The sequence below is a fragment of the Sinohyriopsis cumingii genome, chromosome 6 (assembly GCF_028554795.1).
Source record: "Sinohyriopsis cumingii isolate HCF-2022 chromosome 6, ASM2855479v2, whole genome shotgun sequence".
NCBI lineage: Eukaryota > Metazoa > Mollusca > Bivalvia > Unionida > Unionidae > Sinohyriopsis > Sinohyriopsis cumingii.
In genome coordinates, this window is record NC_142966.1 from 151,556,411 (window position 1) to 151,581,999 (window position 25,589).

The 25,589-nt window shown below is 32.7% G+C and overlaps 1 long non-coding RNA gene and 1 other non-coding gene across 2 annotated transcripts in view; both read left to right on the plus strand.

Moving 5' to 3' along the window:
• Positions 1-25,589, plus strand: part of LOC149798267 (uncharacterized) — a 176,962-nt gene that overhangs the window by 11,934 nt on the left and 139,439 nt on the right. The gene's annotated exons all lie outside the window — the stretch shown is intronic.
• On the plus strand, positions 11,655-11,731 carry Trnas-cga (transfer RNA serine (anticodon CGA)). The gene has a single exon. It is a non-coding gene; the product is annotated as a tRNA-Ser (tRNA).

Genomic DNA, 25,589 nt, shown 5'->3' on the forward strand with positions numbered 1-25,589 from the left:
ATTCTGGTAAATAACTACTGATTCTTTCTGGTGATTATTAGGCGAAGATACGTTTATTTTATTACTTATTATGGTAAATAACTACTGGGTTTTTTCTGGAGACTATTATGCAAAGATACATTTATTTATTACATATTATGGTAAATAACTACTGGTTCTTTCTGGTGATTATTAGGCAAAGATACATTTATTTTATTGCTTATTATGGTAAATAACTACTGGTTTTTTTGGTGATTATAAGGTAAAGATACATTTATTTTATTGCTTATTATGGTACATAACTACTGGTCCTTTCTGGTGATTATTAGGCAAAGATGCATTTATTTTATTGCTTATTATGATACATAACTACTGGTTCTTTCTGGTAATTATTAGGCAAAGATAAATTTATTGCTTATTATGGTAAGTAACTACTGGTTCTTTCTGGTGATCATTAGGCAAAGATACATTTATTGCTTATTATGGTAAATAACTACTGGTTCTTTCTGGTGATTATTAGGCAAAGATACATTTATTGCTTATTATGGTAAATAACTACTGGTTCTTTCTGGTGATTATTAGGGAAAGATACATTTATTTTATTGCTTATTATGGTAAATAACTACTGGTTCTTTCTGGTGATTATTAGGGAAAGATACATTTATTGCCTATTATAGTAAATAACTACTGATCCTTTCTGGTGATTATTAGGTAAAGATACATTTATTTTATTGCTTATTATGGTACACAACTACTGGTTCTTTCTGGTGATTATTAGGCAAAGGTACATTTATTTTATTTTAGTTATAGTAAATAACTACTGGTTCTTTCTGGTGATTATTAGGCAAAGATAAATTTATTTTATTACTTATTATGGTAAATAACTATTGGTTCTTTATGGTGATTATTAGGCAAAGATACGTTTAAATTATTACTTATTATGGTAAGTAACTACTGGTTCTTTCTGGAGATTATTAGGCAAAGATAAATTTATTTATTACTTATTATGGTAAATAACCACTGGTTCTTTCTGGTGATTATTAGGCAAAGATACATTTATTTTATTGCTTATTATGGTACATAACTACTGGTTCTTTCTGGTGATTATTAGGCAAAGATACATTTATTGTATTACTTATCATGGTACATAACTACTGGTTCTTTCTGATGATTATAAGGCATACCTATAATTTAAAGGTTTAATTCTTAACAAATTTCAAATACATTATTGTCTTCTTACAGTCTCATGAGTCGATAAATAAAATAATCTGGACCGTATGCATTGAAAGGAATTGTTAACTTAGCGAAGTATTTGTTAGGTGCTGAAGATCTCACATGCAAAGAAAAGTTATTTTATTACTTATTACAGTAAATAACTACTGGTTCTTTCTGGATATTATTAGCCAAAGATACATTTATTTTATTACTAATTATGATAAATAACTACTGGTTCTTTCTGGAAATTATTAGGAAAAAGATACATTTATTTTCTTGCTTATTATGGTAAATAACTACTGGTTCTTTCTGATGATTATTAGGCAAAGACACATTTATTTTATTACTTATTATGGTAAATAACTACTGGTTCTTTCTGGTGATTATTAGGCAAAGATACATTTATTTATTACGTATTATGGTAAATAACTACTGGTTCTCTCTGGAGATTATTAGGCAAAGATACATTTATTTTATTACTTATTATAGTAAATAACTACTGGTTCTTTCTGGTGATTATTAGGCAAAGATACTTTTATTTTATTACTTATTATGGTAAATAACTACTAGTTCTTTCTGGAAATTATTAGCAAAGATAAATCTATTTTATTACTTATTATGATAAATAACTACTGGTTCTTTCTGGAAATTATTAGCAAAGATAAATTTATTTTATTACTTATTATGATACATAACTACTGGTTCTTTCTGACGATTATTAGGCAAATATACATTTATTTTATTACTTATCATGATAAATAACTACTAGTTTTTTCTGGAAATTATTAGCAAAGATAAATTTATTTATTACTTATTATGGTACATAACTACTGGTTCTTTCTGGTGATTATTAGGCAAAGATACATTTATTTTATTGCTTATTATGGCAAATAATTACTGCTTCTTTCCGTTGACTATAAGGCAAAGATACATTTATTTTATTGCTTATTATGGTAAATAACTACTAGTTCTTTCTGGAAATTATTAGCAAAGATAAATCTATTTTATTACTTATTATGATAAATAACTACTGGTTCTTTCTGGAAATTATTAGCAAAGATAAATTTATTTTATTACTTATTATGATACATAACTACTGGTTCTTTCTGACGATTATTAGGCAAATATACATTTATTTTATTACTTATCATGATAAATAACTACTAGTTTTTTCTGGAAATTATTAGCAAAGATAAATTTATTTATTACTTATTATGGTACATAACTACTGGTTCTTTCTGGTGATTATTAGGCAAAGATACATTTATTTTATTGCTTATTATGGCAAATAATTACTGCTTCTTTCCGTTGACTATAAGGCAAAGATACATTTATTTTATTGCTTATTATAGTAAAAAACTACTGGTTCTTTCTGGTGATTATTAAGCAAAGATATATTTATTTTTTAACTTATTATAGTAAATAACTACTGGTTCTTTCTGGTGATTATTAGGCAAAGATAAATTTATTTCATTACTTATTATGGTACATAAATACTGGTTCTTTCTGGAGATTATTAGGCAAAGATACATTTATTTTTTTTACTTATTATGGTAAATAACTACTTGTTCTTTCTGGCGATTATTAGGCAAATATACATTTATTTTATTCCTTATTATGGTAAATAACTTCTGGTTCTATCTGGTGATTATTAGGCAAAGATACTTTTATTTCTTATTTATTATGGTAAATAACTACAGGTTCTTTCTGGAGATTATTAGGCAAAGATACATTTATTTTATTACTTATTATAGTAAATAACTACTGGTTCTTTCTGGAAATTATTAGCAAAGATAAATTTATTTTATTACTTATTATGGTAAATAACTACTGGTTTTGTATGCAGATTATTATTCAAATAACTTATTTTGGTAAATAAGTACTCGTTCTTTCTGGTGATTATTAGGCAAAGATACATTTATTGCTTATTATGGTAAATAACTACTGGTTCTTTCTGGTGATTATTAGGGAAAGATACATTTATTGCTTATTATAGTAAATAACTACTGATCCTTTCTGGAAATTATTAGCAAAGATAAATTTATTTATTACTTATTATGGTACATAACTACTGGTTCTTTCTGGTCATTATTAGGCAAATATACATTTCTTTTATTACTTATCATGGTGAATAACTACTGATTCTTTCTGATGATTATTAGGCGAAGATACATTTATTTTATTACTTATTATGGTAAATAACTACTGGTTTTTTTCTGGAGACTATTAGGCAAAGATACATTTATTTATTACATATTCTGGTAAATAACTACTGGTTCTTTCTGGTGATTATTAGGCAAAGATACATTTATTTGGTTGCTTATTATGGTACATAACTACTGGTTCTTTCTGGTGATTAACAAGCAAAGATACATTTATTTTATTGCTTGTTATGGTAAATGACTACTGGTTCTTTCTGGTGATTATAAGGTAAAGATACATTTATTTTATTGCTTATCATGGTACATAACTACTGGTTCTTTCTGGTGATTATTAGGCAAAGATGAATTTATTGCTTATTATGGTAAATAACTACTGGTTCTTTCTGGTGATCATTAGGCAAAGATACATTTATTGCTTATTATGGTAAATAACTACTGGTTCTTTCTGGTGATTATTAGGCAAAGATACATTTATTGCTTATTATGGTAAATAACTACCGTTTCTTTCTGGTGATAATTAGGGAAAGATACGTTTATTGCTTATTATAGGAAATAACTACTGTTCCTTTCTGGTGATTATCAGGTAAAGATACATTTATTTTATTCCTTATTATGGTAAATAACTATTGGTTCTTTCTGGTGATTATTAGGCAAAAATAAATTTATTTATTACTTGCCATGGTAAATAACCACTGGTTCTTTCTAGTGATTATTAGGCAAAGATACATTTATTTTATTGCTTATTATGGTACATAACTACTGGTTCTTTCTGGTGATTATTAGGCAAAGATACTTTTTTTGTTGCTTATTATGATACATAACTACTGGTTCTTTCTGATGATTATTAGGCAAAGATACATTTATGGCTTATTATTGTAAATAACTACTGGTTCTTTCTGGTGATTATTAGGCAAAGATACATTTATTGCTAATTATGGTAAATAGCTACTCGTTCTTTCTAGATATTATTAGGGAAAGATAAATTTATTTTATTACTTATTATGGTATATAACTACTGTTTTTTCTGGTGATTATAAGGCAAAGATACATTCATTTTATTGCTTATTATGGTACATAACTACTGGTTTTTTCTGGTGATTATTAGGCAAAGATACATTTATTTTATTGCTTATTATGGTTCATAGGTACTGGTTCTTTCTGGTGATTATGAGGCAAAGGTACATTTATTTTATTACCATTATAGTAAATAGCTACTGGTTCTTTTGGTGATTATTAGGCAAAAGTACATTTATTTATTACATAGTATGGTAAATAACCACTGGTTCTTTCTGGTGATTATTAGGGAAAGATACATTTATTTTATTGCTTATTATGGTACATAACTACTGGTTCTTTCTGGTGATTACTAGGGAAAGATACATTTATTTTTTTGCTTATTATGGTAGATAACTACTGGTTCTTTCTGGTGATTATAAGGCAAAGGTACATTTATTTTATTGCTTATTATGTTACATAACTACTGGTTCTTTCTGGTGATTATTAGGGAATGATACATTTAGTTTTTTACTTATTATGGTTAATAACTACTGATTCTTTCTGGTGATTATTAGGCAAAGATACATTATTTTATTGCATATTATGGTACATAACTACTGATTCTTTCTGGTGATTATTAGGGAAAGATACATTTATTTTATTACTTATTATGGTAAATAACTACTGGTTCTTTCTGGTGATTTTTAGGCAAAGATACATTTATTTTATTACTTATCATGATAAATAACTACTAGTTTTTTCTGGAAATTATTAGCAAAGATAAATTTATTTTATTACTTATTATGATACATAACTACTGGTTCTTTCTGACGATTATTAGGCAAATATACATTTATTTTATTACTTATCATGATAAATAACTACTAGTTTTTTCTGGAAATTATTAGCAAAGATAAATTTATTTATTACTTATTATGGTACATAACTACTGGTTCTTTCTGGTGATTATTAGGCAAAGATACATTTATTTTATTGCTTATTATGGCAAATAATTACTGCTTCTTTCCGTTGACTATAAGGCAAAGATACATTTATTTTATTGCTTATTATAGTAAAAAACTACTGGTTCTTTCTGGTGATTATTAAGCAAAGATATATTTATTTTTTAACTTATTATAGTAAATAACTACTGGTTCTTTCTGGTGATTATTAGGCAAAGATAAATTTATTTCATTACTTATTATGGTACATAAATACTGGTTCTTTCTGGAGATTATTAGGCAAAGATACATTTATTTTTTTTACTTATTATGGTAAATAACTACTTGTTCTTTCTGGCGATTATTAGGCAAATATACATTTATTTTATTCCTTATTATGGTAAATAACTTCTGGTTCTATCTGGTGATTATTAGGCAAAGATACTTTTATTTCTTATTTATTATGGTAAATAACTACAGGTTCTTTCTGGAGATTATTAGGCAAAGATACATTTATTTTATTACTTATTATAGTAAATAACTACTGGTTCTTTCTGGAAATTATTAGCAAAGATAAATTTATTTTATTACTTATTATGGTAAATAACTACTGGTTTTGTATGCAGATTATTATTCAAATAACTTATTTTGGTAAATAAGTACTCGTTCTTTCTGGTGATTATTAGGCAAAGATACATTTATTGCTTATTATGGTAAATAACTACTGGTTCTTTCTGGTGATTATTAGGGAAAGATACATTTATTGCTTATTATAGTAAATAACTACTGATCCTTTCTGGAAATTATTAGCAAAGATAAATTTATTTATTACTTATTATGGTACATAACTACTGGTTCTTTCTGGTCATTATTAGGCAAATATACATTTCTTTTATTACTTATCATGGTGAATAACTACTGATTCTTTCTGATGATTATTAGGCGAAGATACATTTATTTTATTACTTATTATGGTAAATAACTACTGGTTTTTTTCTGGAGACTATTAGGCAAAGATACATTTATTTATTACATATTCTGGTAAATAACTACTGGTTCTTTCTGGTGATTATTAGGCAAAGATACATTTATTTGGTTGCTTATTATGGTACATAACTACTGGTTCTTTCTGGTGATTAACAAGCAAAGATACATTTATTTTATTGCTTGTTATGGTAAATGACTACTGGTTCTTTCTGGTGATTATAAGGTAAAGATACATTTATTTTATTGCTTATCATGGTACATAACTACTGGTTCTTTCTGGTGATTATTAGGCAAAGATGAATTTATTGCTTATTATGGTAAATAACTACTGGTTCTTTCTGGTGATCATTAGGCAAAGATACATTTATTGCTTATTATGGTAAATAACTACTGGTTCTTTCTGGTGATTATTAGGCAAAGATACATTTATTGCTTATTATGGTAAATAACTACCGTTTCTTTCTGGTGATAATTAGGGAAAGATACGTTTATTGCTTATTATAGGAAATAACTACTGTTCCTTTCTGGTGATTATCAGGTAAAGATACATTTATTTTATTCCTTATTATGGTAAATAACTATTGGTTCTTTCTGGTGATTATTAGGCAAAAATAAATTTATTTATTACTTGCCATGGTAAATAACCACTGGTTCTTTCTAGTGATTATTAGGCAAAGATACATTTATTTTATTGCTTATTATGGTACATAACTACTGGTTCTTTCTGGTGATTATTAGGCAAAGATACTTTTTTTGTTGCTTATTATGATACATAACTACTGGTTCTTTCTGATGATTATTAGGCAAAGATACATTTATGGCTTATTATTGTAAATAACTACTGGTTCTTTCTGGTGATTATTAGGCAAAGATACATTTATTGCTAATTATGGTAAATAGCTACTCGTTCTTTCTAGATATTATTAGGGAAAGATAAATTTATTTTATTACTTATTATGGTATATAACTACTGTTTTTTCTGGTGATTATAAGGCAAAGATACATTCATTTTATTGCTTATTATGGTACATAACTACTGGTTTTTTCTGGTGATTATTAGGCAAAGATACATTTATTTTATTGCTTATTATGGTTCATAGGTACTGGTTCTTTCTGGTGATTATGAGGCAAAGGTACATTTATTTTATTACCATTATAGTAAATAGCTACTGGTTCTTTTGGTGATTATTAGGCAAAAGTACATTTATTTATTACATAGTATGGTAAATAACCACTGGTTCTTTCTGGTGATTATTAGGGAAAGATACATTTATTTTATTGCTTATTATGGTACATAACTACTGGTTCTTTCTGGTGATTACTAGGGAAAGATACATTTATTTTTTTGCTTATTATGGTAGATAACTACTGGTTCTTTCTGGTGATTATAAGGCAAAGGTACATTTATTTTATTGCTTATTATGTTACATAACTACTGGTTCTTTCTGGTGATTATTAGGGAATGATACATTTAGTTTTTTACTTATTATGGTTAATAACTACTGATTCTTTCTGGTGATTATTAGGCAAAGATACATTATTTTATTGCATATTATGGTACATAACTACTGATTCTTTCTGGTGATTATTAGGGAAAGATACATTTATTTTATTACTTATTATGGTAAATAACTACTGGTTCTTTCTGGTGATTTTTAGGCAAAGATACATTTATTTTATTACTTATTATGGTAAATATCTATTGGTTCTTTCTGGTGATTTTTAGGCAAAGATACGTTTAAATTATTACTTATTATGGTAAGTAACTACTCGTTCTTTCTGGAGATTATTAGGCAAAGATAAATTTATTTATTACTTATTATGGTAAATAACTATTGGTTCTTTCTGGAGATTGTTATTCAAATAACTTATTTTGGTAAATAAGTACTCGTTCTTTCTGTTGATTATTTCGCAAAGATACATTAATTTTATTACTTATTATGGTAAATAACTACTGATTCTTTCTGGTGATTATTAGGGAATGATACATTTAATTTTTTACTTATTATGGTTAATAACTACTGGTTCTTTCTGGTGATTATAAGGCAAAGGTACATTTTTTTTATTACTTATTATGGTAAATAACTACTGTTTTTTTTCTGGAGACTATTAGGCAAAGATACATTTATTTATTACGTATTATGGTAAATAGCTACTGGTTCTTTCTGGTGATTATTAGGCAAAGATACATTTATTTTATTACTTATTATGGTAAATAACTGCTCGTTCTTTCTGGTGATTATTAGGCAAAGATACATTTATTTTATTACTTATTATAGTAAATAACTACTGATCCTTTCTGGTGATTATTAGGCAAAGATACATTTAAATTATTACTTATTATAGTAAATAACTACTGGTTCTTTCTGGAGATTATTAGGCAAAGATAAATTTATTTATTTCTTATTATGGTAAATAACTACTGGTTCTTTTCTGGAGCTTATTATTGAAATAACTTATTTTGGTAAATAAGTACTCGTTCTTTCTGGTGATTATTAGGCAAAGATACATTAATTTTATTACTTATTATGGTAAATAACTACTGATTCTTTCTCTTGATTATTAGGCGAAGATACATTTATTTTATTATTTATTATGGTAAATCACTACTGGGTTTTTTCTGGAGACTATTAGGCAAAGATACATTTATTTATTACGTATTATGGTAAATAACTACTGGTTCTTTCTGGTGACTATTAGGCAAGGATACATTTATTTTATTACTTATTATGGTAAATAAATACTGGTTGTTTCTGGAGATTATTAGGCAAAGATAAATTTATTTTATTACTTATTATGGTAAATAACTACTGGTTCTTTCTGGTGCATGATAACACTAGTCAAGTGTTGGTGCAATTGCATGTTCAGAATTTCAGCAAATAGTTTATTGATCAAATTCAAAATGCAAAAATTGCATGAGAAGGCAAAATGAGAATGAGCGACTATTGTCCCAGACTTCGGCCATGTAAGTTTTATGCTTAGATCTTGCTTGGGACTCACAGTACTATACGTGAAGAAAGCAATTTAGCCTAACTTTGTCAAAACTATTGCGCTGTAATTGTAAAGGAATTAGCATTGTGAGCAAAGAAATAGCACCTCGAGTCGAGGAACTAAAATCTAACTAGAACTAAGAGATGTGTATAGTTAAGAGTGAAAAAAGTGACTTTGAATATTGTATTTGACAAAAATATTATTCTTTGAAAAAAAATCTCCCTTTTCATCTCAGTAGGGTATACTATCTACCAACTGCTAATAAGAGATGTTACTTAAATGAGAATTTGCAGTAATTGCTTCTCTATTTATCCAGCAAAACCATTAGTTAAAAAACATGTATAATCAAGTGCAACCAACTATACATGTGAAGTAATCTTTTATGTAAAATCCTTAAAGCGCTTTTATTTGCAGCAAATTAGATGTGAAACTGATCCTTCTAAGTATTCCAGGTTTACATAAACTTACAAAGCAAAAGACATATTTGTCTAATATTACATAAACAGTTAAAATAAATACATTAGTTTATGTTTATTGGGTTACTGTATTTGTATGAGAAAATATGAACATGTTTTTCGGATGGAAATACTGCACGACCTTGGGAGTTCATATTTGCCGATACAAATTTAGTAACCTTTCTATTATATGTTCATTTTCTTATTCTAGTTAAGGCTTAGTTATGTAAACAAAAATACACTACACGGAACAAAGTGACCGAATGTGTGGCGTATTCCAAGCAAAATACACAAGCGCATATTCATTATTACACAACAACAACATTATGAATGCACACATAATTAATTCGGACCAGATAAATATGAACTTAGTCACGCGCTAAACATAACTTTCGAAAGAAAAAGTCGTTGATCTGGAATGAATAGATTTTAATATTGTTGTCGATTGTACCAAATTTAGTGATTATGGACTGGATTTTTCCGTGCCAATTCTACATGAAGTACACCGAATTTCAGCGGCGACGGAGCAGCGTGTTGACATCTGTAATTGTGTTTCTGTTCTGTCATTGAATGTTTGAAGTCATAATATGGGGAAAATAAGAAGTCTTTCAGTTGCAATTGTCAAAAGGACGCTATGGAATATAATGCTTATTTCATTTTGAGTGCAGTAAGGAGGATGTAATTGTACTTAAATTATAGTCGAAATTACATTACAATTTTGAAATGTTTAATCAAGCTTGAGAATCCATGACATGGCTCATGTAATTCGGATTTGCAGAACCAAGAAAGTACGTCTTGAAGAAATTCAGTATGTAAAACTGTAATTATATTTTTGCCATTCTTATTACCAGCTAAAGAAGACAGTTTATGCTTTGGCACTTGCATGTTATTTGTAGGGACCCAGCAAGTTTATAAAATCTGGCGTCTGTCGCCCGCCTAAATCCGAAACATTGTATTAAAAAAGTCAACACGGAATGTAGCAAAGCAGCTGGTATGTAACAGTCCACGAAACATCTGCTTTAGTTCATTCAGAAACAAATTTAACCAACCAAAAAGTAAAGTGTCTACTACGTGAGTGTACATGGTTTGTTTACAAAGTAATTATCATACAGCCATCGCTGCACATTTCTGATATCACTTTCAGTCGTCTGCTTTCTTGAACGTTTCTTTTGTGAGTCCATAAATTCATCCACATTGTCAGCTTTGGTATCTCTACTCTCAAATGGCTCAAACAGCTGGCTTACTTCATCCACAGACAAATACAATGAATAAAAAGTGCTGGCGTATGCGTTCCATTGTTTGTTTATAATAGAAAGTCGTTCCATTATGAATGCAATATGAATTATGAGCGCGAGTGCAATATCATAAAATACTAAACGATTCTGACAATGTAAAGTTAACGGAGAAAAAAATGAGCATATAATAATTGCTATTATTTTATGTGAAGTGTTCTATTACCTATTACAATTACTATCAAAAGAAAAACAATTTAATCCAGGTGGTGTAATAATCATGTAAATTACGAGTTAGTGAAATCTCCAATCCCTCATTTTTATGTTAATATGGATGATATAACGTTATTTTAAAAGTAGATAAAAAAAATACACTAATGAAAACTATTAATGATAATGGTTGCAATTTTTAAAGAAATATAATATAATCAATTATATTTAAATTAAAAATCAATAATTTACTTCAGAATAAAAGGAAAAATATTAAGACCAAACTTTTGTTGACATTCATAAGAGTGTGTGTGTGTGTGTGTGTGTGTGTGTGTGTGTGTGTCGGGATTGTTAATCATTTCCACTTAAAAAAATCTTCTCTGAAACCCTTACTTCAAAATTCTCTTCAGGCAACGCACTATGATCCTTACACAATTGAAAAGAAAGTAAGTGATTTAAATTATAGTATTAATACTCATGAGAGAGGACCGCTCCGGTGGCCTAGTGGTTAGAGCGTCCGCCTCGAAAGCGGGAGGTCGTGGGTTCGAACCCCGGCCGAGTCATACCAAGGACTTACAAAAATGGTACTAAACAGCTACCTCGCATGGCGCTCAGCATTAAGAGGTTTGTGTTAGGACTGTTCGGCCTGGTGTCGGGATAATGTGACTGGGTGGGACATCATGATACGTGTCTGCGGCATGATGCCCCAGTGCTAGACATCGCTATAAACTGCCACACTGCAGACATCGTATCGATATGACTGAAAAATTGTTAAAGCTACGTTAAAAATCCAGATAACACACACACACACTCATGAGAGGTGAAAAGAAAAACAACTTTGCCATAAAAAAAATGTTAAAGGAGTATGTTGATAGAGATGTTAATCATGCAGTCTATTTATTTGTATCTGTCCCACACAGTGAACATTTAAGTGTGGCAAGCGATTGGACTGTTGTGGCCAATCTTAGATTTAGATTTTTAAAGAAATATAATTTCACGGGTTTTCATAACTGTTTATCCTGGCTATTTAAAATCAAGTCTTTGTATATCTTAAAATTGTGTTTAAAAATTAGTTTCCTTTGTTATGGTGTACGATTTATGGTTGTATTTTGCGATATAGAGTATACAGCACTGCCCCCAATTCAAATATGTGCCTATCTGGAAACTACTGGCTCCACGTGGTCATTTTGACGTCATGGACTTCAAAAGTAATTTATAAAAGAGCCAAATATTTTCTCTCTTCTTATATATTGTGCAATTCATTAATTGCACTTTCAGAAGCGAGTATTGCCTAGTCTGGCAAAAATCGTTTATCCTATTTTAATAACTGCTAAAGATAGTGCGTTTTAGGTTAGTTCAAGTTAATTATTCGAGTATATTAGATAGCCCATTTTGGTTAGCCATGTGCTTAGATCACGTAGAATTTCCACAAGTATAATATCCAAAGAAAAGTTGAGTATATTAGAGCGCACATTTTGGTTAGCCATGTGCACAGATCACGTACAATTTCCACAAGTATAATATCCAAAGAAAATTCGAGTATATTAGAGCGCCCATTTTGGTTAGCCATGTGCTTAGATCACGTACAATTTCCACAAGTATAATATCCAAAGAAAATTCAGCCACAGTACATAAAAGTCACATAGAGATATACTAACATTCTCTCCATTGTGCATGTTGCAACGTCACCTTATACATATCACTCTTTCAGCAGTACAAAATATCTTTAGAGCGCCCCCTTTAGCGGCGATGGTACAAACGTGATCGTTTGAGTCAAGGCATCCGGGTATCATGCAGTAACGGCCTTAGCAAACGCGGTGTCCGATTTGGATCAGGATTTACTCGCGGAGCCCCCTGTGAGCACGGCATTTGGAAATAAACTTTTAAACAAGATATATATTATATTGAACTTAAAATGTTATTCCATCGCTTTCAAATTACTTTCTAAAGATATCTATTTTTTAAATTACAAACGTGCATGGGCCCCTGTGAGCGCCGGGCCCGGGCCAAATCGGTCAAACTGGCCTATGACCGGCCATCGTAGAATGGATGCCACATATTGAAACCCAAACAGAAGTTACGAGCTCTCTCATTCGATAATTAATTTGCTTGCTAGCTCTTTCACTCGCATGAGGGCACTTGCTACAAATACCGCTTCATTTTTACTGCATATTTCAAGAGTCAAGGTGAAATGAAGTAGTTCGATTCGCTGATTCTAATAAGCAATCAAAATACTAGTTTCTACATCGATGAACGTATGTGATGACGGTTACTATGCCACGCATACCATTTACTATGCCATGCATACCGTTTACTATGCCATGCATACCGTTTAGACGCATACACTTGAGACGCTAGGGGACGAAAAATTTATTTAACACACTTGATTAATGTGAGTTGTTTGCACATGCCGTTCACTGTACAATGTACCCCACCCCTGTACATTGTACCTGACACCGTGCATTGTAACACATAGTGTAAATTGTATCCGGCACTGTGCATTGTACCCAGCACGGTACATTATACCCGACACTACACCCGGTTAAAGTAAATCTAAAGCTTCTAATGTATCACCAACAGTATTATCATTATTATTCCAGTACCACCCACCTTGCAGGCATTCGCATTGAAAAATGCACGTCAAAACTCAGTTTGAGTTTTGGTACCACTAAATCAATGACAAATTATAAGCTGTTAACTATGAATCGAAAAATATAAATGAACATTCTGTGATTATATAATGGAAAATCTTCCGCCTTTTTCTCTAATATAGACAATAATTTGTCGGCATGTCTGTAAATTTTGTCAGACGTCGCAAAATCTCATTATTAGCTCTAAATCGGGCATCTCTTAATTGTTAGAAATACACGCACTTGACTTTGATGGATTGTTCACATACCAAGATAAAACAAATATAAATTAAATGCACCATTTCCTGTCATATTTCAAACAAGAACATCTGACACTTGCGGTTGCTAAATCAAAATGATTGGTGCACAGGGGTATAAGTTAGTATGACCCTCCATACATTCACATAGTCATTAATTAGGACATTTGTGGTGACGAAACTGATAATAACCTTTAAATATTCATCAGATCCATTATTGTTTTATAACCTGTGTACTTCTTGCTAAATTCTGAACAACAAACTTCAACAAGTCGGTCAATATGCGAACAATTATCACTTTTATTTCAGAGATTGCTGACAAATCTGTTATCGGCAATGCGACAACTTCATATCAAGAAACTGTAAAGTCGTATGTGTAGTTAATAGTCTCTCTCTCTCTCTCTCTCTCTCTCTCTCTCATTTATATGTACGTGCGCCTGCGTTTGTGGATGTGGCTGCTGCCACAAACAAGATATGAATTAAACTCCCATAGTAAACCTATGCAAATACCATCATATTAAATATTCATTAACTTTAAATGTCTAAATAATCCTGATCTAATTTTATTTTATATACATTTGATTTTACACGTGTTTTCATTTCCGCACCAAACCAATCAGGTGCTAATTTCAGTAATGAGTTCCAAAATTCAAGTCTAGAAAAGGACTGCAATTGTTTCAGTTAAACAATGTCTAAAATATTAATTTTTAATTACGAAGTGTATAACCTCACAAAGGTTATTTTTTAAATAAAAATTGTGATTTCACTAATCAAACAAACACTGTCTTTCAAACCTTATATGCTATATTTGACGTTCACCTATGGCTGGACTGGTTCCGGTATTGCCATGTGATTAGTACCGCGAGTCATTCGAGTTGGACATGGAAGGTGAGAACCTTCGACATGAAAATCCCTTGTCAGTGGGTCCACTACTTCCTGTCATAAGAGAAGGAAGACGAAAACAGAAACTGTCAACTCAAGAATAGGTTTGTTATGACGGCTATCAATTGCTAATACATATAGATATGATTCAATTTTGTAAATTAATATATTTAAGTATAATTCAAAATAACATAATGCAGGTGTTAATAAAATTGCAAAGGAAAAATTGAATGATTTTGTTAAGTTGGGATATTCTAATCATGGCACTCTAAAGCTGACATAGATGAGGGCATGTCTTTTATGTGACTTCAAATAGAATGCCTTATCTCAAGAGAATGGAATAGGCTTTTGTAATCTGCACCATAAATTATATATAAGGTGCACTTCCAAAACACTGGCGATGACTGTGGCAGAAGCTGCGAACAAGAGATACACAAGTGCAGGTGCACTGAAAGCTTGCAACACAGAAGTACACCGTATATTGTTGACAGTGATAGAAGGTACTAAATATACACGATACTGCACGACGAAGGTGCAGTCAAATCAGATAACTATACCAATTAACAAAACGATAGTGTGCGGCTGAACGATACGAAATCAGATTGAAAATGCCGCTTACTTACTTATTATTTTATCATCGTGTGCGACCATCTGACCATTTACGAGTATAACTGCCGCACTGTCGAGCACGGCTATACTACTACTACTAATAATAATAATAATGAGGACTTTGTATGGCGCCTAATCTTGAGAAGCTCTAAGCGCTTTACAACGTTAGACAACACCTGTAACATAAAAAACACATATAATGATATTATTACAGAAAACAAACACCATAAAAGATAGAAAACATAAAATCATGCTGTAAATATTTAAGGTAGGAAACATTATTAGGTCTTTAAGTTTGTTCTTGCAGTCGAAATAAGTGAGTTTTAGGAGCACTTTTGAATGGGATCACTGTGTCTTTGTGTCTAAGGTCAGTGGGCAATTCATTTTACGTTGCTGGGCCCTGGTATGCAAAAGAACGTTGTCCATATGACTTCGTTTTCGTAGTGGGAATAATGAGTATACGATTGTCAGAAGAAGAGCGTAAGTATCTTGCTGGTGAGTACACATGGGTGGGGTCGGATAGGTATGTTGCAGTGGAGTCCGTCAGTGAAACGTAGCACAGAGAACAAATTTTGTGTTTGATTCTGGATTGAATGGATAGCCAGTGTAGGGTTACAGAGCAGCGGTGAAAGGTATTTGCGAATGCGTGTTGGTATGCGACCGTTGCAGTAACAAAGTAGTTCAAGGTGCAAATTCAACTTCCATAGTAAACCTATGTAAACACTATCTTATTAAAAAGTCATTAATTTTAAATTTCTAAATCTTCATGTTCTAATTTTTGTATACATCTGATTGAAACGGGTGTTTTCACTTCCGCACCTAAAGAATCTGGTGCTAATTTCAGTAATGGCGGTTCTTAAGTAAAGTCCGTAAAAAGACTGCAATGGTGTTAATGAAACATTGTCTCTCATTTTTTTTTTTGTTTTTTGTTTTTTTTTGGGGGGGGGGGGAGTTACATTCCAAATAGGATAAGCTCTAACATAATTATAATTTTACAAAAATTTTATTTTCCCATATTGACCAGTCACTGTCTTCCAGGACTCAAGGTATTAATTCAGTTCTCATAGTAAATTTATGCAAACACCATGATATTAAAAATTCAATAACTTAAAAAGTTTGAGTGCTCATATAGATGAAACCTGGATGTCAGCTTCTGTGTGGATGAAAGGATATGGGCCAAAGAATTTTCTGGATCTGCATGTGTTTGTGCTTTCAATTCTGCACCAGAAAGTCATGTGCTAATTTTAGTAATGAGTGTTCCGAACTCAAGACTGCTAAAGGACTGAAATTTCATCAATAAAACAATGTCAGTTACAACTAGGATAAGCTTTCAAAAGGTTCTTTTTCTACAAAAGTAATTTCATTATTAACCGATCTTGGTCAGCAAAACCCATATATGTTCTATTTTATGTGCACCCATTTCCAAACTGGTTCCCATTTTTCCATATCCTTTCCTCAACAAGGAAGGTAACATCCAGGTTTCATCTATACTGATACATATAGGTTTTATCATGAGCACTAAAAATATTTAAGTTATTGAATTTTTAATATCATGGTGTTTGCATAGGTTTACTATGGGCACTGAATTAGTACTGTGAGTCCTATAACGGCACAGTAGTAAACTAAATGCACCACGGACAAGTAATTGAATCTATCGGAACTTTCTCTAGCAGCGCTGCAACAGCGACATAGGGCAGGCTACTCGTATAGTTTTATATGAAAGGTTTTGTACGTTTCCCTCCCATGAATAATCAATGCAGCCATACGTGATCATATCGCAAGGAAACATTAGAAATTAGTACGAACAAGTTAAATATGCTTGTGTGCACCACGTGTATGTTGGATAAATCCTTGCCTTTCCCCAATTTAATTTATATGTTTCATTAACACAGTCAGCTCCAAATCTAGTAAATCCGTAATGGGTTTCTTTTCATACTTGATGATAATGTGCCAAAAAAAAAAGGAATCAAAAAGATTTTGCTCGAGAGTATTTGGGGTTTCCCCAGTCACGTAAGTCACCTGACACCTGTACAAACAGCCTCCATTTGATTGCTTTGACATTGTCGTACTTATATTTATATTCTTTTATTATCTAATGGAGAAATTAAAATTCTGAAAATTAGGCGCACAAAGAATTTGCAGATGTAACATTTTAAAACTTTCATACACATTATTATGTGTTCTTATAGACTATGTGTGTGTGTGTGTGTGTGTGTGTGTGTGTGTGTGTGTGTTTTACAAATAAATGCTCGGTTGATCTTTCTCCTTTGTAAATCATGGGGCGCGTGATTCGAGTTTCTAACATTCATTGGACCTTTTTGTTTTACTCTTAGAACTGAACACATTTTATATTTTAGCTTATTTCTGGCTAAGGTTTATAAACATATGTATCATATTCTTTGATGTTTACATCCATTGTTTCAAGCGATCAATTTAATAAATTATCAGACCTCGTGAATCGAAAAAGAAACTAATTTGGGGCATATACATTGAAAGCAATTGTCAACTTGGCGAAGTAGCTGTAAGGTACTAAATATCTTATGTACAAACAGATAAATTGAAATTCAAACATGTCTCAGTTATTCTATATTTCCGGTATTGTATATTGATTGCAGCTGTAAAACATCTAAACATTACTAATTAGTTAACAATTATATTTCATTTTGTGATATTCTATAAGGCACAAGTTCCACGTGTTTCTTGTAAACATTGTTAAACTTGTGTATCGTATTTGTTCTCTTTGCATCCCTTGTTTGCAATAAGATCTGTACATGTCTCTAATGTTTAGAGAACGTACAGCAGATTTTACTACATTGCTAAGTCACTAGTGATTCAATTTCTATACAAAAATCACTTCATTTACCTCTGAAATTCTTCATATGGTATATGCATAAAATTATATAAACATCATTATGAAAGTTTAAAATGCAGCATAATGCATCCAAACATGGAATATTACGTGAACGTTTGAAATTTTAGTAATTAACTAATCTTTTTTATAACATTATCAAATTCATTAGGCTACTTAGCAATTAAATTTTCATTTAAATCGATATTTCAGTAGCGAGTGATCAATGAATTAAACAAATATGAATCATTTTTATAATCCTCTTTATATTCACGTTCCATCAATCCTATTCCACTGTCTGTCCGTCCCCACCCCCCATGTGCTTGACAGAAATTCAACAAATTTAATAATATTTCACTCGTCCCTGTAGTAATTATATATGTATGCAAGGAGGTAGAGATATTTGACTTCACCCGCTGAGGTCCGGCCTATTCATTCAAATCTTAATCAAATGCGAATAGCTTTCAAATTTAACGGGTGGGACTAAACAATTGTCTTTACATAAATTAAATTAAACATATCCTAAATATGATGATTACGCGAAAAAAAAGTTCTACAGATCATTTTAACAAATTGTTTTTTTAAAGCATTTTTCCAGTAGGGAAAAACATTTGGGATAACTCGGATTCTATCGTCCATCTTTCCTTAAATTCCCAAAACGTTCTGCTCTTCGAATGTCTAAAAATAATAGCTACGATCCTGGTAGTAAATGTTAATATGCCATTTGCAACTCATATTTAACCCACAAATAAAACTTAAAATTACAGATGGCTTTTGTCTAACATCAAAGTAAGAAATCATAACGGAATAGAAACCAGGTAAACACCACATCGAATGAGCGATCTTCACTAGCCAATTGTCATGAATTTACTTTGTTCCGAAACAGCCCTTGGTATATGTAGCTAGAAGAAACACATACGAACAGCACCGCTATCCAATTGGATGCACTGAGAAAAGGTGATCCAATACAATCATTTGTTACATTTACCCACGAGGACAGAACAACCACTTTAAGCACCATAAACAACGTTACATGTCGCATATCAGATTCCCTGATTTCATGTCGTTCACATGCAACTTTATCTTTTGAGCAAGCTTCATAAGTTCTTGTGTTTTTCAAAATAACTCACTTCTATTTAGGCATTGGGGGTTTGCGGATTACTTGCAAGATTTACTTACCTCCGACATCAAAGAGCTCAGGATCACGCAAAACTGACAAAAATAGCACTCCGATGAGTATGTGCAACTTGACGTTTTGCAAAAATACATGCTAGCACATTTTTGCTATGAACTTTACTAAGTTTAAAGCACAATCAAGAAATATATAAGACTGACCTTAGCAAATCATGACAACAAAGTAAAGGGTCAAATGTGTGGAACCCGTTAGTTACTTTTAACATATACGTGTCCGCAAAACTGGACAACGTACGGACAATATCCAAACATGTACAGCAAATCAACAGATAGTACAGACACTTGATTAGGCGACGCTCCACAGTTTCAAATTTTGCATTGGGTGAGATTTGCTAAAGAAATAAAATCTCATAGTTTTTCCTGACTGTTTATCTTGGCCATATAAAATAAAACATTTCTATATATTAAATAATGTTTACAGGAACTTTGCCTTTATTTTGGTGCATGATTGATGGGTGTAATATAGGTTATAGAGCATACAGCTTAGCCTTAATTCGGAAATGTACTTATAAATAAAAATGCTGACTCGTCTTGGTCATTTTCACTTCCTGGTCTGAACAGGTTAATAGTAGAAAACAGCCTACAATTTTTTCTTATTTATATATTTTGTAATTAATTCATTGCACTTGTCTAGTCTGGCAAAATTCGTTTTCCATATTTTAGTAACTGCAAAAGATAGTGTACTTTAGACAATATTCTGACCGATTTTTCCAGCACATGGGATCAGACATTTTGATTACTTGTGTAATTAGATCATGTACAATTTCTACAAGTACAATATCCAACGAACACTCAGCCACAGTATGTGAAAGTAACAGAGGTATGCCAACATTTTCTCCAATGTGACTGTTGCAACGTCTCCTTACACCTGTCACTCTCTCAGAAGTACATAATATCGGTAGAGCGCCTCTTAGCGGCGATCATATAAAGTAATCATTCCAATCAGGGCATCTGGATGTTGCCATAATAGCAACCTAAACAGAAGTAACAAGCTCTCTCACTGGCTAATTAATTTTGCTTCCTAAGGACAATACCTCTTTTACTTGCAAGGCGGCACTTGCTCATAACATGTCAAGAGTGAAGGTGAATCGAAGCGGATCGATTCCCAAATCCGAATAAGCAAGCGAATTCAAATACTGATTTCTACTCGGTAGAATGCATGTGATGACATTTACAATCCATGTTAACCACTTAACTCCTAAGACACTAGAGGATGGAATAGCAAAACAGCAGAGGGGCGAACCCACCTTAATGGAGCCGGGCAAAGAATTGTATGCGGCTTACTTTATGGGAGTGAGATCCCATTTTGAAAAATAAAGCTTTCAAGGGAGGGAGGTCCCATTTTTAAAAATAACACTTTTAAGAAGTAAGGCTCCATTTTGAAAAATAAAAGCTTTCTACTGAGGGAAAATTCACCTCCAGAAGGAGACTTCGCACCTCTCTGCTGCTATAATAAAATCACTGTTATATCAATAATGGCACCAGCGTCTGAGTCTCATACAGCTAGATTAGCTCGAGAGAAATTAGAAGCAATTAAAAAATTTCTTCCCGTTGGTGATTCTGTTAGACAAAAACTACAAGAACGTTAAGAATCGCAAGCTGAATTTGCAGAGGGTACAGAACAATTATTTAAACCTGTTACAAAAGTTACTGAAAGATTTGCGACGGCTACTGAATGTCTTCTTCCATGAGTAAGACAAACAACTGAGCAAACTGAAAAATAGAGAAAACAACTAAACAAACAAAAAAGATTTTACGAGATCTTCCAACTGAGATAGCTGCTGCTCAACCACAACCGCAAGCGGTCGTCGTTGACCCTGTCATTGACGAGGAAGAAAAAAAACATAACGTCAAAGAAGGGTAGGAAGGGAGTTAGATTTATGGAAAAATTTACTGAAGGTGGTATACAATATGGGTATATGTGAATTAGGTGCGTTTGCTGCTGGAAATTTTACCCAAAGAGATACATTTATAAAAGAAGAATATGTTGATGGTGTAGGTCGTACAATGTGGTATAATTGTTTTTTTTTTGTTTTGTTTTTTTTGTAAACAAAAGAATTAATCAAACGAGCTCGAATGATCCAGTGTATCAAGCTTACCTTATGGACGTAGATCAATATTTCGAAATGCTAGAAAAACATGGAAAACACCCACAGAGGAAGTAATAATTTTCTCAACCAGAACCTCATAAGCAATAGCCTTCGTATCAACTTCCTTCATCACAGCAACAGATAGAACGACAACAGAAAAAATCAAATCTTCTAGGGGGAAAAGAATTTTACGATGCACCTGATGATACCATCGCTGCTGGAGGAGGTTTGCCTTTGACTACTCGAGGAAGTGGTCTTATTGCTTCCCCTAACAATGTTCCATCTGACGTAGAACGACTGGAAATTCTGATTGGATGGAAACGTGATGGAAATAATTCTCCAGAAATTATTAATGAAGCAGCTGATATTTGTCGAAAATTATTTACTGGCAGTATCATGGACATCGATGTTTATCGGGAACTTATTGATGAAATCGTTGATGATTACCACAGTGATTAGATGTGTATGTGTCTTTCATATCGCTACGATGTCTGCAGTGTGACATTTTATAGTCATGTCTAGCACAGGGCATCATGCCGCAGATATGTAGCATGATGTCTCACCCAGTCACATTATCCTGACACCAGGCCGACCAGTCCTAACAGTAACCGCTTAATGCTGAGCGCCAAGTGAGTGAGCTGTTAGTATCATTTTTTGTAAATCTTTGGTATGACTCGGTCGGGGATCGAATCCACGACTTCCCGCATCCGAGGCGGACGCTCTAACTACCAGGCCACCGGAACGATCAGTGATTAGATAAATAAATAATAAATAAGATGATCGTACATAATGCTCAACATGGACCTGTAATGGTCAGGGTGATGATTTCGCGATTACCAACTTGGAAAGCAATTTATGGTGATGGGCTCGGCGTTGTTGTTCATGGTCTATTAAGAAGGAAAGCCCCAAAAACAATATCAATTGCAAAACAACTAGGAATGAAAGCTATTGACGCTGTTCGTGATAAGAGTATTCGTGCTATTGGTGATGTTGCCGGTAAAGCATTCTCAGCAATCCAGGACAGACTAGCACGATTAATACATAGACCTCAAAGAGGTTCAAAACCACCCTTGACATCAGTAAAACTGGCCAGCACTGAAGTTATGCCAGCAAATGACAGCAAAATAATAAATCAAGCCGCAAATATAAAAAAAAAACTAGTAGCCTAGATGAATCAAGGGGTTGATGTGCCACCCTTGACGGATGTCAAGGCAGAAAAAGAAAAAAATATAACTGCAAGTCTGATAGCGGGAAACGGAGTTTCCGGGAGTGGTCTTCATGTTAGACGACCATGATTTAGATCATGGCAATTATAATAAAATGTTCAAACGTGTATCTGATCCAGCATTTGACATGGACGCACCAGTTCTCAAAGATGAGTCTGTGCGTGATTATCAATATTATTCTTATGATACGCTTGTACCTAACGCACGTGGAAGAATCGATTTGCACGTTCAGGATACGAGTAGATATTTCTTTCCCGCTGAGGCATTTATCGAGGTCGAAGGAAGACTTTTAAAAGCATACGCAAGTGGTGATCGAGTTGGTTTTGTTAACAATGGTGCCATGACGTTATTTAACAGCGCTATATACGTGATTGACGGAAAAAATATTGAATCGTGTCTTGAAAACTTCGACGTTGCCACGACGATACGTGGTCTTCCTCGATACAGTGATGATTATACCAGATCGGCAGGTGCAACAATGATGTTTGCAAAGGATACAACTGATCATCCAGAAAGCATAAACATGACAATAACGCAACTGGAACTGAAATTGCATCAATGAATGAAAATTTCAACTTAGGATTTGCCGCACGCCGAGGAATGGTAGGCAATGATGAAGAGTTTTCATGTACAATTCCACTGTCTCGTATTTTTGGATTTTGCAGAAAAGTTAGAAAGGTTATATTCGGCGATAAACACAACGTGGTACTTGTTAGAAAAGCTACTGACAATGATGCAATCTGGCAAACAAACACAGTTGATGCTGGTAAAGTAATACTAACAAAACTATCGCTGTGGATGCCAATAATAACTCCATCGATTGCTGATGAACAGCGATTGCTATCTTTTATGAACTCAGGTGGTAAATCATTGTTATCATGGCTGACAATGACCACAGATAGTATTCAGGGTAATGCGCCTGGGTTATTCACATGGCATATAGCATCACAGAAAGGAGTGTCGGCACCACGACATATATTCATCTCATTTCAGATAAATACCAGATTAGACTCGCAAGAAGGAAATCCAATGGTATTTGACACACTTGGAGTTTCTGAAGTTGCGTGAAGAATAAACGGACATTAGGAACCTTCTGAGGAAGTGTTGCTGAATTTCGAACACAATCATGTAGCGCATGCATATGATCGGTTGATGACATTTATTGGACGTGATCAAAATGTTGATACTGGCTTGCAGATATCCCAGCGGGATTTCACAACGTTGTATCCGATCTATTATTTTTCGTTGGAGCATTTAGATTTATTCAGGCAATCTGTCGTTGATATACACTTCCGAGCTCGTGTAGCTCGACTACCCGCTGGTGGCTATAGAGCAATCGCTTTTATACTCAATGACAAATCAATGTTACTCGAAGGTGTTGGTGAAAGAATGAAAGTGATTGATGCTCCAGTGGAAAACATGTAATTGTAATTAGATCACTCACATATATTATAATGTCATATCATCACGCTGATGCCAGTCTGACTCCTGGTCAGATTAAAAATCTTTAATCCGCATCGGTAAAAAAATCCGAAACCACAATAACGTTAAAACATAACCAGCTCAGAGGTGGTCAAAATAAACTGTCGCTGACAGAACGTCAGCTCAAAAAAGTTAACGATGCTAAGAAAGCCAAGACTGGAATACGAATTACTTTTTCTGCAGGTGCTATTTCAGACATAACTATATCAGGTGCTGTCTTTCCACTTCTCGCGGAGATACCAGCATTGATAGCCGTTGAGGCTTCAGCCGTTGCAAAGGCGGCCGCGTTAGGTGCAGTTGGAACCACTACTGGGATGGCATTAAAGAAAGCAACAGGACAAGGAAATAAAAGAGGGAAAACTCAGAGACCTCCAGGAATGATACGGCAAAGGTATGAGACTTCCAGAAACTCTGCGATAGTAAAAAAAATCGTTTTTCACCGATGTCAAATTTTGATTTACTTGATGCTACTAGGAAATTAAATATCAAAACTTTTAGAGGTGTTTTATGCGCGATCAGTTGCCGCATAAAACAAACAATATTGAGACAGGAATTATTAATCTTTATAATAGTACTGGCGCTGATACTCATTGGGTTGCATACGCGATTGATCCACGTGGAATTATTTATTTTGATTCGTATGGGTTGGCACCGCCGCAGAAATTTATCAACTATGTGAAATCGATAAATGTACCAACCTGGTGTTCAACATTATCAACAAAGACAATAATTGATCCGCCAATATGCGGCCGTGAATCAATTGTTGTACTCGACGCTGTATGAAAATCAACATAACCACCTCACAAAGTCGTGCACGATTGTACAAATACACGGCATCGTCGTGCGATTTAAATAGATCTTAAAGTATAATGGTGGATATTTATGGAAAATCCTCTTCGTTCAAAGGTATGAAAAAGTTCGACGATGTGGATTTATCAAATTACGCGACTAAAGACAAACTCGCTGATATTATGAACCTCTCTGGAGTTGACCGAGATGAAGTTGTTGTTTTTCAGGATAAATACGGTGTTTTAAAAACAAGTAATATAAAATGGAATGACATAGTTCGCAGAATCCTCGGTGCTAAAACGGATAATATTCTAGCATTTACTGACAGAGGTAGAATCAGAGATTCAAATATATCAATTGTAACCATTAGAAATGAAATTGCCGGTCGTTTACAATCTACCGGTGATACAATGA